General features: G+C 37.1%; 1 long non-coding RNA gene across 1 annotated transcript; it reads right to left on the bottom strand.

The window, feature by feature from the left end:
• Positions 1-985: 985 nt before the first annotated feature.
• On the bottom strand, positions 986-4523 carry LOC117122165. The gene is made up of 2 exons (XR_004447672.1): positions 3884-4523; positions 986-3782 (listed from the first exon to the last, which is right to left on the bottom strand). It is a non-coding gene; the product is annotated as an uncharacterized LOC117122165 (long non-coding RNA).
• Between the last annotated feature and the right edge of the window lie 8836 nt (positions 4524-13359).

The following is a 13359-nucleotide window of genomic DNA, read 5'->3' as shown; positions in this document are numbered from 1 at the left end:
CTGCGAGTGCAAAAAAAGAAAATGCTCAAACAGGGATTCGAATCCGGGACCTATATCTGCTATCTATGCATAATAATAATAATGTATAAATCAATAAATACAGTGCTCAAATATATAAGAACACAGTGGCGTAACAATGGGGTCGGAGGACATGTGGCTTTCTGAAACTAGTATAGGGGCACTTTTTGGGTCCCGGTCGCCAATTCCATCGTGGGATATTAGATGTGCTCGTTTTTTTTAATCATGTTTGCATTGTTATTCTAAATGTTTTAACGACGAATAAATGAAATAATATCAATGGCGGATCCATGTATTTGGAATAAAGGGGCTAGGGAGGGACTTTCACAGTTGGAGAATTATACCACCTCAGCCCTACCATGGTTGGGGCTGAGGTAAGAAAATTTATAACTATGGCACCTCTATGGGCGGAATTGGCACTCACAGACATAAACTTGTGACAAATTTAGTATGTATCAGAGAAAGTGCATGGGGTTGGGGAAGTTAGAACTGCAAGATATCCTATAGGTTTCTGTGGTCTAATGGGTGTGATACTCGCCTTGACAGCGAAAAGTTGCAGGTTCAAATCCCGCCAGAGACACTTTCTTTCATGCAACTGAAGAATAAAAGCAACTTTCGTTGATGAGCTATGCATGATTCGATTATTACATGTTCCGATTTGAGCACTGTTATTATTATTTGTCTATATGTTTTCATTGCGTCTACAGTGCTTTATTGAGTCTACAATTCTTCTATTTAAACCTGGAGGTGTCAAAGTCATAGTAAGTTGAAAGCATAAATGAAAACGTGTCCTTTTTATTTGGTGGTAGCAACAGAAAACAAATCCCTACATACGTTTTAGGCCCGTTATAAGAGCAGCATAACATTTTTTAGGAAAGCGATACATACTGTACAGTACGGTATTGCAAAACATCTTCCGAAGAGGGCGGTATGTACAAAACACGATTGATCAAACGATATAATCACGTTAGGTTATTCTAATTTCTTGGTTACGATACGATTTACAATTTATTGGGTTCATTTTCAAATCAGCTGCACCCATCACTTTGATGGTGCACCCAAGAACAATATAAATATAAAATATAAAAAGGAAAGCAAACATTATTCAAAAAACAACTTATACTAAATCTTAAACTAAAAAATGAGTAGTAAAACAACATAATATTTTAAGTAAATTATTATAATGTTTTACCGTTTTTGCATATCTCAATAATAAATTAACAATAATAACAACAATATCTTTTAAAAAGCTTGACGCATGTGTGGTGCGCAATAGAAAATTCTTATTTGCAATAAATTAAAAAAAAAATGAAATAAAACACACCGAGCTACACAAAAACATGGATACAGTAAACATTTCAAATTACCAGAACGTCAAATTTGATTGCGCTCACATAAACAGGCCAGGACAGATTCAACATCAGTCCGGCGGGTGTTCTATAAGATAACGTTACAGGTTCTTGTATAGTTTATTGCGCCTCATCCAAGCGATATAAAACAAATTTTTCGTAAAAATGAAGAAAAATGAATTTATGTCGTGGGAGGGCATATGCTTATAGAGACATCAATGGGTGGCTGCCCCATTACATATTTTGAATAAACTATATATTAAATTGTTTTTCGTCATTGAATAAAATGACAATTTCCATCCAATCCGGTGTTTGCTTTCTTTGTTTCGTCTTGTACTCGCCTCATGCGACATAAAGATATTTTTAACTATATTTGTCAAAAATGCAACATCATTATAATCAGATTCAAGCAAATCGTATTTAATACGTGGAAATTCGTTATGGATGACAGGTCATCAAAGAAAAGATGATGCCTAAAATTTGATAAACTTAAGGTAAACATATCCTAAAATATATCAAGGTTGTATTTATTAGGTTCATTTTTATGTTCCTAGAAAATTCCATCTCTAATATTATTAAATTTGCAGCATTCAAAAACAAAGTGATCCACGTTTCTTTACAGTCAATTTACAGAGGCCTGTGTTTAAATTTGACCAGGCTTCTTTGCGACCTTCTAAATCAAGTGAGCTTGATCGAGCTTTAAACTTAAAAGTCGCTTCTGAAACGTTACATTTGTCTAAGAGGTACGACTCAAAACTTGGTTCATATTTGTATCTAATGTAGTCATTCAGTGATGGCTTCGTTTGAGCACGATCAAACCAGTTTGATTTATCATATAGGCCTATATTTGTTTAAATTCCTGTCAGTGTATATATGATAAGTTAAGAATGAAATTATCTAATAAATTACAATTACAGGGGCTGATCCAGTAGGGGGAACGTGCCCCACCCCTCCCCATTTTGCCACTAAATTTTAAAATTTCAAGGCACATATTGAAATTAGCGCTCTCACTTATCTATTCTAAATATGTTGTGCTCCCCTCCCCCGGTTGAAAAATTCTGGATCCGCCCCTGAATTATAGAGACTTCTTTTAATATTATTTAGCCATTGCATTAAAAAAAAATATCTGACCAGATGTTTTGTTCGTGGTATTTATATAGTGTTATCCTATTTTTGGATGAGATGAAATAAAATTTATAAAAGAAACATATAAATAGGCTTAACATTATAATATAGTAGTGCATATTTCTTTAAAAACTTTCAAAGGCTATGACAATGCTCGCTACTGGTTTTATTCGCGCCAGCCATTGTGCCAGTTGATACCTGGGGCGGATGCAAGATTTGGAGGTAAGGGGGGTGCGTGAGAGTCCACATCACCTCAGCCCCACCATGACTGGGGCTGAGGCGAGACAATTTTGAGAATATGGACCTCTAGATGCCCGGAAATTGCACTCTCATACTTTAAAAATCTTACCGATAATATATGTTCATAATGATAAAAATAATAAGCTTATATCAACAATAAAGTATATTAAATTTTTTTTCTTTAAAACACTTCAGGGGGTGCGACCGTACCGTCTGCTGCGTCCGCCCCAGGATACATGTTTTAGTTGCTCATAATACTGGCCTGGCAGGATATTGGTGTTATGAGATCATCAGTAAATTCTAGAATACCTTGTTTGTTAAGTATAATGTTGGAGTTATTTCTTGGAAAGCTATATCACAGAAAATACAGATGCTGTTTTTCTAGTAGATGCGGATCATATGAAAGTGCTTTATTAGTCTTCCTGTGTTGATGTAGGTTTTTTAAATGTACTCACGTGTGAAATTTTGAATGCATTATTGATAGACAATAATGCATTGAATGTATTTATTCATTGATAGGTAATATGCTATGTCTGAATCGGTTAGTTTATTTTATTTTGCTTCAACCTGCTTTTATTTCTGTTTAAGTTTTTGCTCGACAATATTTCTCTCATACTTCTTCGTAGACATTCTTCAGCTAGCCTGGTTGCGATTGGCCGTTGCAAATGTTGGAGTAACTTTTCTATAAAAAAAAAAAAAAAAAAACCAATGTAGCATTGCAAGCGTCTGACTGCATCGATATTCTTTCTCGACAGACCTAGATAACAGTTTCACCTTAACCCAAGAGGCCAAACAAAAACTTAAATCCGATGTTAACTAAAGCCACAGATGAGGCAAACACGACCAGGAAAGCCAGCACACTCAGCATCACCACGCACGCGTCACGTTTTCTTGACGAACCGTTCATTGTACGTTTGTTCTCGTCAGGACACGGCAGCAGCATGATCGCTCTGTCGTTGGCGTCAATTGCGGAGCTATTTCGTCCATCGTACTTGTTCAAATTTAAGTATAGTTTACCCATCATTTACAAACAATTGGTATAAGCTGTCACTATAAAAAAAAAAATATAAAGGCAAGACAATTAATGAAAGCAAATAGCATAGGCCTATATTAGAAAGTACAAAACACAAACACTGCGAGGTTTTACTTACATTTTATTAGGCCTAGGCACGGACCGTGCCTTTCTGAGTGGCAAATTACTATTTAAACCTTTCCTTGACAAAATATTTCCGTGTTTGAAGTGCCTCTCAGACCAAAGTCGACCCTTGACGTTCCGATGACCGTGATCCACTACCGTATGCTGGTCCAATTTAAACGATCTGCCCCTGTAGGCCTATCCTAAACAGGAAAACATGTCTCGTTTCTTCAGTGTAATGCAGTATAAAAGTAGACCTATAATACAACCATACATAGACCAGTACAACTTGTGTCCGCCGAAATTACCGTACAGTATTATTAAATCACGCTGTCCGAAACGGAAGCGGGCCACTTATGGTCAAATGATATCCACTTTCACATCTGAAGGCTATGCCAATGTAGGTACAGTATAAAATAACGTGGCTTGTGGAACTATTTGTCTAGGCCTACTTCAGAAAGGATATAGGCTTAACTTATATAATAAAACGTAATAATTCTGTGTTCGTTACCTCTGCCACAGACCCTATACGTATATAGGGTATGTGCCTGTGTCTTCTAATCGTATCAGCTGTGTTGAGATGAGCTTTATTCTTGTAAATTACAGTTATTCTACATCCATTTCCTCCTACGATCAAGTACTAGTCGTTTGATATAATCTTTTCAATTGCACCAACTCCTGTTGCGATTCATTCGACCTACGTTTAATTATGGGGTAGTGACATTCCTTATAAATACGTTTCCTAAAAAAAGAGCTGAGTTCGCGATTTGTGCCCTAATTTTGGATTTCCAGGACCTATATAATACAATAAACAAGATATGTTATTGACTGAATAAATAGAAATTCTCCCGCCCCTTGCAATACAAATAGAAAAAGCAATCAGATTATTTATGGGCCTAATATAATACTGGGTTCACATTTGCGCTTTACGATGGTCGTTCGGCCGATGTAGGGGTGGCGCCAGGAATTCCCCGACGAGGGGTCCAAGCTCCCCGACAAGGGGTTCACCCCACCCCCATCGGGGAAGCCTACCCACCCTCCCCCATAGTGTTGATTATAGGCCTAATATTCTTTATTTGAAAAGGATAAATTGATAGAGAACCATGCAAGTCAAGAGCCAACCCACCCCCTGTCGGGGCTAATCACTTGTCGGAGGTATCAGCCCGCTGTCGGAGAACTGGCTCTACCACCGCAACCCATACGATCGTGATAGTATACAACACCACGCACATACGGTAGCACTGCTCACACTAAACACTTATTAATCCCTAATATTTGACATCTTAATAGGTCATACTTAAATGGTACTTTCGGCGGTCGGGATTTCAATTTTCCCCGACGACCTTGATGGAAATTCCCCGACAGGGGGATCCAAGCGGGGGGATATTCCAGAGGTAGCCGACGGGGGTCTCTCCCCCTGGACCACCGCTATCGCCGCCCCTGGGCCTATGACGAATCTATTTCCGCTCTCTGCGAGCACTTGACAACGCGACGCCGTCTGCTGATTTCGATGGCAGTCTCAATGGATTGTCGTTAATGCAATTCCTTGCGCGCGCCTCGAGTCACCTTGCGTGTTTTTTTTTTAATCATGTCTACTGACGACCTTCAGCGAAGTATTGTGCCCGGCTTAAAGATAAGAAGCAAATAAAAAATACAGTAATGATAAAAATAGCTCATGAAGAGAATGGTCTAGCGCCCTCCATAGTGTATCCGTGCGGCCACACGTCGTACTAAAAATCTTGTATTTTTGTAGCTCCCGTGAGATAAAAAAATGGTCTTAACGGACTGGCTCAGCCTTATACATGCAAAAGAAACAAACTAATGATGGCCATTAATCAAGCAAAAATCTCATATTTCATCTTGCTTCCTCACGGCAGTTAATAATTGTTTATTTTAATTCCAAATTCAAATACGACTACAATTAATTGTCTATGTGATTTATGGGGGTGATTATGACCCAATCAAAAAAGTAATTTTTTGTAATGAATATCATAGACACAATGGAATAGCTAAAATCCAGATAAAATCAAAAGATAAAAATCGAATACGACACATGAAACGTGGAAAAAGATTTCTTCCGTTTTGACCGATTCTTTAAAGTTAATGTGTGCATGATTCAATACATAGATCATGTTGAAAATCAGCCACAGAAAATACGACAAGGAAACATTGAAAGAAGCAATGAATTTTCTTTGAGAGGAGCAGAACAGATATTGTGATAAACAAAGAGAAATCTAGAAATGCAGTTACCGTACTCGCGCGAATAAGCGCCCCGTTTTGAATAAGCGCCCCCTCTCGAATAACCGTATATAACGTGAAAATTTCCTTAAGCGCCCCGTTTGGATAAGCGCCCCTTCAATAATATCATAAGATTTTCTTTTTTGCAAGTCAATAATCCAATCAATCCTGGGACTGTGGTTGTTGGCATGATTTGAGCTGCAGAGTGGAAACACATTCTTAGGTCAATACCAAAATGAGGATATTTCTCTTGGACAGATGAGAGCTCCGATCCCTGGACAGACAGTATATTTCCAACTTTACTCTTTTCACATAATTTGTCTATGCCTGTCCTACTCCTCATTTTCTTTTTCCGACCTTTAGCACTGTTCTCATCTGAGTTTTCAAGAAAAAACACAACGATCCTGCCATCCTTCTAATCTCAATCGGCAGATGGCCAACAAGCTAACCACAACCCACCACCACTAATTGCATCTGCTATTTTGCTGTTATGTAAATATTCACGCATTCTTGTCATAAGCCATTTTCTGTGGAGGATTATCTGTTCCGCCTAACCAACATTCGTAATGTCCTTTCCATTAAAAAAGTGCCTCTTGAATTTAATAATTTCCCATAAGAACCCCTCGATTTCCATAAGCGCCCCCTCAATTTCCACTCTGTTTTCATAAGCGCCTCGTTTTTAAATAAGCGCCCCGTTTTAATAAGCGCCCCTCAGAAAGTGCAAAAAAAATATTTTAAGCGCCCGGGCGCTTATTCGCGGGAGTACGGTATGCACAACATTCTAGCCACGTATAACAATGACTAAACTTTATCGTGCAAATAGACTAGTTATACACACAGCAATTTATACCGTATTTCATGCAATGTGATTCATTCAAATTTATCCACTCAATAAACATGTTTTAGGCCTATTGAAAAAAAATCTCACAGAATGACTACACTACATCATTGTATGTAATGCTCAATTTGTTTTTTAGGCCTGTTATCTATTTTGTATGTTTTATTTAACATGTTTACGTCTATTTGCAAAATATAATATTATGGCTTATGTAGCAAAAACAGTCACATGACACCCCACACTCAATAATTGCTACGCAGTCCATAATCTTTACGTAATCGTAAAAAAAATCTCGGTCAGACATGCGCACAACAACGGTTATCAAGCGCACGTACGCTTACTATGAAGCATAGATCTATATTATAATTTATTTATTTACTTAATAAACCCTCTATCCTAATCACAAAAATACACGCCTAATAAGACAGTTCAATAACTGAGCTGCAGTTTGAAACAACATCCGGGTCTGCCATTAGTATGCTGACGTCTTCATGGAATATATAAAATATCTAATGAATATTAGTAGGTGGCCAGAAATACGATAACATCAGGTAGAAAAAACAACACCACTATGGTTGCTACAATCGTTATTAGGGCCTAAGAAATACTGTGTCTGTATTCAGGTATTTAGTTACGAGTATTTGTTTTCGGCTGAGGGATACCACGTATGTGCTGAAACTTAAGTACTTTTACCATCTACAAATTTAGATTTTAAATGGCATAATGGATGAAGAGTATGTTACCAACGTTGGATTTGCCCCGAGGGTGCGTGATGATCTTGGGGAGTTGCTAATTGCACGTAATGCACGCGTACCGCACCTGAATCAATCGTTTAGACGCGTTCCACCTGTAGATATAAACACAGTGCTATCTTATAAGTTATTAGTTTTGGCCCACAACTAATATTAATATGATAAATATTCTAAATTCAATTTATACGTATAAGCCTATTATAGGCCTATATGTATAAATTTAATTTAATAAGTTATTTATCATATAAATATTAGTTGTGCAGGTATATACCATTTATATTATATAATAAGCCAATCATTGTACACGGATGAGGAAAAATATATGCGTCCCAAACAAGATTCGAACACGGGCGTTATGATGTACACGCAAACGCCTTAACCAACCTTGTCACTGCTGCATATTAGTCGATTTCGAATATTTCTTCAAACGCTTCTTCAGTATCTTACAAAAATCATGTCTACAAACGTACATTTTTTTCTCCTCTAGAACCTGGCTTAATTTAAACGACACAACAGTATCTTAGAAAAGATTTTAAATACCTTGAACAAATGTTACAATGTTATGTAAAGGCATAAATCGCAAACGGTGTAAAACAGAAACCTGCCACTGGCCAGTGTGAATAAAAGCGCTCCAACCAGGATGCAGTCACGGGTTTCTCCCCTTAACATAACTGGGCACCTCCTGTTTTCAATGGCAATGTCGTGACATGATGTATAATTATTATAGGAACCAAATCTGCTAAGATTTGTCTGTCATATTGATGAATAAGGTAGTTCAAGAATGGTTTTGATATTTTTGTTATATATCCGTCACATAGATGTAAAATGCGGAACACAATAATAGACCTAATAATTATTATATCATAGTTACTTTAATAGCATCATATGAATTGATTGAACCTGTAATAAATACAGTTTAAACTTTTATTTACTGATTGTTTGTTTTTTTAAATTTGTTTATTCATGGCAGTGCCATGACTAACGATTGACAACATTTAATTATTTTTTGTTACTTTATTGTTATTTTTTTTATAAATAGAACGACTGCATAACTACAAAGGTCATCATTATGAAATTTCGATCAAGGTCACGTTGCAATGTTAGCGTCATCCCATGCATGTCTTGGGCCTGTTGGATACTGATGGTCTACGCACGAAATAATGCCAAAATCATGACAGATTCAAGGGAACCGTACACACACCTAGAATATTTCAGACTCTATGCCTACTTGTGAAAGATCACAAGGGGCCTAACCTAGGGGCGTGACCTATGCCACCGCCCGGGGAGTGGCGCCGAAGAGCTGAAGACTTGAAACCGAAGATTGTAAGAGCGCTGTGGGGAGTGGGTTATGATAGGCGGCTCTCCCCAGAGATGGACTGCGTTGTTCGGATTCGATTTCACTTGCTTATATCACTCACTGTCGACGAAACATGTTTGTTGGATCATAGAGTACATATTACTCAACGGCTGGATCATGTGACTATTGGGAACACGAATAATTTCTTTGAAGGAAAGTTTAATCGGAAAAAGTTGAAAGTGATATTATACGAGTGCACATTCTTTTTAACGGTTAGCATGCGTATCATAGGATGTATATAAGGCTACACACTTATTCACATCCAATAAAAAGTTACGAGGTAATAATGTTTACATTTAAAAGAAAACATTTAAGTATGAATCCGGCTGGAGATTGATTAGCAGGTTACTGCACTACGGTACTCCTCGCATAAAGAACAACGTCGTTAAAAAAATATCAACTTATTACATTTTTCCATACACTACATCCCTTTACATTTTTTTTATACCAAAATGTATATTTGCCGTAGCATTGCTGACAAAAGTTAACTCCATCGTTTATTCTATTTAAGAGAGTTATCGGTAAATTGAAAACAATCGATTTATGTTCATTATAGACCGGCTTAGGTAGCTTAAAATAATTTCCGGGCATGAATGCCTCGAAGCCGGCGGCGACTTTTTCTCATTACATTATAGTCCAAGCCTGCCATTATATTTCAGTTTGTTTTAATATCCATTTCTTACTTTATATTATCTCGATATAGTACATTAAAGAAATGATTCAACTTGTGTAGATGGCGCTGTTTGTAGAAGGAAACGTTAAACGTTTGCTTTAAGGATAGTTTAAATGTTGAAAGAAACGACGCTAATTGCTTACAGACAAATATACGCGTATTGTCAAATGCCAATATACACGCATTCAATAAATAATGCGATATTTAAAGTTTCGATTGTAAATATGGCAAATATCCTCGAACAATGTGCTTATTTTTTAAATTATCGTATAACAGCAATTATTGTAGCTAATACACGTAATCTAGTACTCGACATATACTTTCTAATGTGTTTTCCAATTTCGTTTCATTTAACCCAAACTTTGTAATGCGTATTCTAAATATTTTAATATTTTGATCATAAAAGAAACTAAATTCCTCCAGTTCATCATTACCTTTATTGACACACACATAGTCACTTTACCTGTACTGCATTGAAAACACTCGAATTATTCGATAAACAATTTCTTTTAGATGAAAAATTGAAAAAAAACTTATCTATTACCGAATCTAATTCAGCGCTATAAGAGCAATTATTTCTTGTTGTTCATACGAATTGGTTTAAACTGACCGCCTCGCTTAAATCGTTTACCAACTGTACGGTACCGTACCTCACCACTCTTGTAGACTCCGGGATAGGGGGCGGACCATGTCAGAGAGTGGAAGGGTTTGCAGTATTGTCTTACTATTGTGGGGGTAGAAGCTACGGACTTTTAGTAGCCATTTAAAGCTCTTATCTGAATAATTTCACAAGTCAGTGATTTTTTACTGCTTCAGAAGTGGGGATGGGGAGGAGGCGACCGCCGCTTTTTGCACCCCTTCGACCCGAATCCCGCCACTGCATTTGAAGTGAATCTTAATCAGCCCTTTAAAAGTAAAAAGAGGGTTGGTGGATGACGGTGATTGATGAATAAATGAATGGATGGATGGAGGGTTTGTGCATGGATATTTTGTGGATATGAATGTTTTTATTGGCCTATGCTTTTTTGCTTTTCAAGTATTTGTATGTTTATTGTAAATTGTTGTTCTTATGCTTCTTAATGTAACGCCTGCTTTTCTGCTTTTTAAGTATCGTGAATTGTTTTTTGCTTGTAAATATAAAGCAATTTAGTTCTTTTTACTACAATGTTATATTTGGCAATTTCTTTTTACCTTTGTATTGTAATTTTTGAATAAATATACCATGAGAAAGAAAAAAAGATGCTTGATTGGTGGCAGAATGAATGAATGCTTGATAGACGATGAATGAATAGACATAGATGAATGGATGGATGCCTGGTGGATAGCTGCATGCTTAATGATCAATGGATGTATGGTTGGATGCGAGTGGATGGAAAATGAAAGGTTACACGCTTAATAAATGGAGGGGCGATGCCATAATGGATGGATGGATGGTTGGATGGATGAATATGATGGATGGATGAATAAATGGATGGATGAAGAATTGATGTGTGGATGAACACAATCATGATGATTGACTGTCTACTTAATGATTTTATTTATCGATCGATTGATTGGTTAATCAATTTACTCATTGATACCATTGTACAATAGGTATTTAACGGGAAAATGAAGGATAGTGAATGTCGGAGTTGCATAAATTCACATTCAGACCGCGTTTCCGAATCGCTGTACGCTTCGGTAGGCTTTCCGATCCGAAAATTCGAATTCTCTCATCGAAGCGGTGATAGATTCAGATCAGTACGTGTATAAAAATAGGGACGCTGGTGTTCAGCGTATCAGAAACGCCGTCCGAATTTCGGTTCGGATCCGATGTGAATGCAGCTTTTCATTGTGTGATGAACGCAGCTTTTTATTGTGTGAACGCATCATGTTAGTGAGGATGATGTAGGTAGGCCTTGTAGAGCAATCTTCCTAAACGGTGCGATATGTCAGCTATGTTATTACGCTGTGAATATCTTTGAAGATAATTGTCGCTCCTACTGCGTTAGGGTGTACAATGAGGTTGGAAAGCTAGGAGAAGCAGTCCCGTGGAAGGCATGCGAACGACTGGAGTATCACCGCAGTCGCCGGTCACGCAAGCATCTTCCATCACCTCCTGGTGCTCTGACTAGCGATTGAGATGTTTATATAAAGATTACTGCCCTGTTTGAAACACGGTTCGGAACTGTATTCTATAGCCTTGGACTATTTTAAGGAAGCATGTTGTATTCATAACATATTTTAAAGCAAAACAAGATTGTAAAGTCTCGAACCACTATATATTTACACCTGGACATCAACAAAATTATAAGCCACATTTTTGTCAAGCAAAAACACATTTCTTTGCATACCAATTGCATTATCACCATCATAATTAGTAAATTTACTATTTTTAGTGCTATTGCTATTTTAACTTTTTTTTTATTTGAGCCCCTTCTAGCAATCTATAAAATATTATTCATAATTTCCTTTTTGTAATAAAGAGTGGGAGAATATTTGACGTCGATAAACTTGGTAAATCAGAGTAACGATTTTGATTCAAACATTTTATTCTTAATGGCTTTCGACACATTCGGTCGTTTCAAAGCTACTGTGGAATCTGGATCATGAGAATGAACCGCATGGCCTGTATTTTCGATTAAATAAATTCATAAAATTTTGATCTACAAGTTTTTGAAAACCATTCCATGAGCGGTAGAATTTTAACCCGGTGTAGGTAAGATTTCATGATAAGGAATTTCGATTCATACTTTGTTTCGGATGTCAATAATTATATTATTTTCGTTAATCGACATAAAGAGAACTGCAGGTTACTATACAGCTTTTGCTGACAAGGTACCATTCAGGCTAAATTCACAAAAAAAGTTTGATCTTTCTTCACCAAAGTGTGTGGCAAATCATTGCAGAGTGTAGTACAGCTGCCGCGCTTGTCACTGGCGCAAGCTTGTCGACTTGGCCATTTGTGCAACAACGATGCCTCGAAGAGTGCTCGGCGCTCTCAGCTGTCGCGTAGCCAGATTGAGCATAAGCATTTCTACCCCAGTTATAATTAAAGGGCAAAACAACCCAGGATACAGACAACAGAAACAGCCGCCAACGTGACGATGGAATGTCCGCAACGGATCGTCTTTGTAGGATTCGTCCACCTTCGACAAAGTTCGTGCTCTTGGTCAAGTTTGCTCTTGGCGCTTGACCAATTCTTTGTCCAAAATCATGGTTTGCATATTAACATTGCCTAAAGCTTGATATTTTTGTATGAGGTTGTAAAAATGAATTATTACGTTTTATTGATGGGTTCACTACCCTTGAAATCGGACTGATCTTTAAATAATTTTATAATTAATTCAAATTGGTCATTTGCCAGTCTGTAAACAAGTTTAAATACAGAACACGATGTGTATTCAATTTTATTTTTTTTTAAATTTTACATGCCTGTTAACGATTATGGTGATGATGATGATGATGATGATGATGATAATAATTTTGATAGCATTGATGTTGTTACTGGACTCTGCTGTTTTCAGTTTAGTACCGTATGAGATACTTTATCAAAGTCTATGGTGTAGCTTATCGTAGCTTCCGCTGAGATCTCGACAGCTTCATTCAGCGGACAGTAACTGAATAACGTAGAATATTATATTTGTTTATACAA

This window comes from Anneissia japonica, unplaced genomic scaffold, assembly GCF_011630105.1.
Source record: "Anneissia japonica isolate Jap-2015-1 unplaced genomic scaffold, ASM1163010v1 scaffold288265_len830512_cov201, whole genome shotgun sequence".
Lineage (NCBI taxonomy): Eukaryota > Metazoa > Echinodermata > Crinoidea > Comatulida > Comatulidae > Anneissia > Anneissia japonica.
The sequence above is the reverse complement of the archived record's forward strand: the minus strand, read 5'-3'. Positions and strand labels throughout refer to the sequence as shown.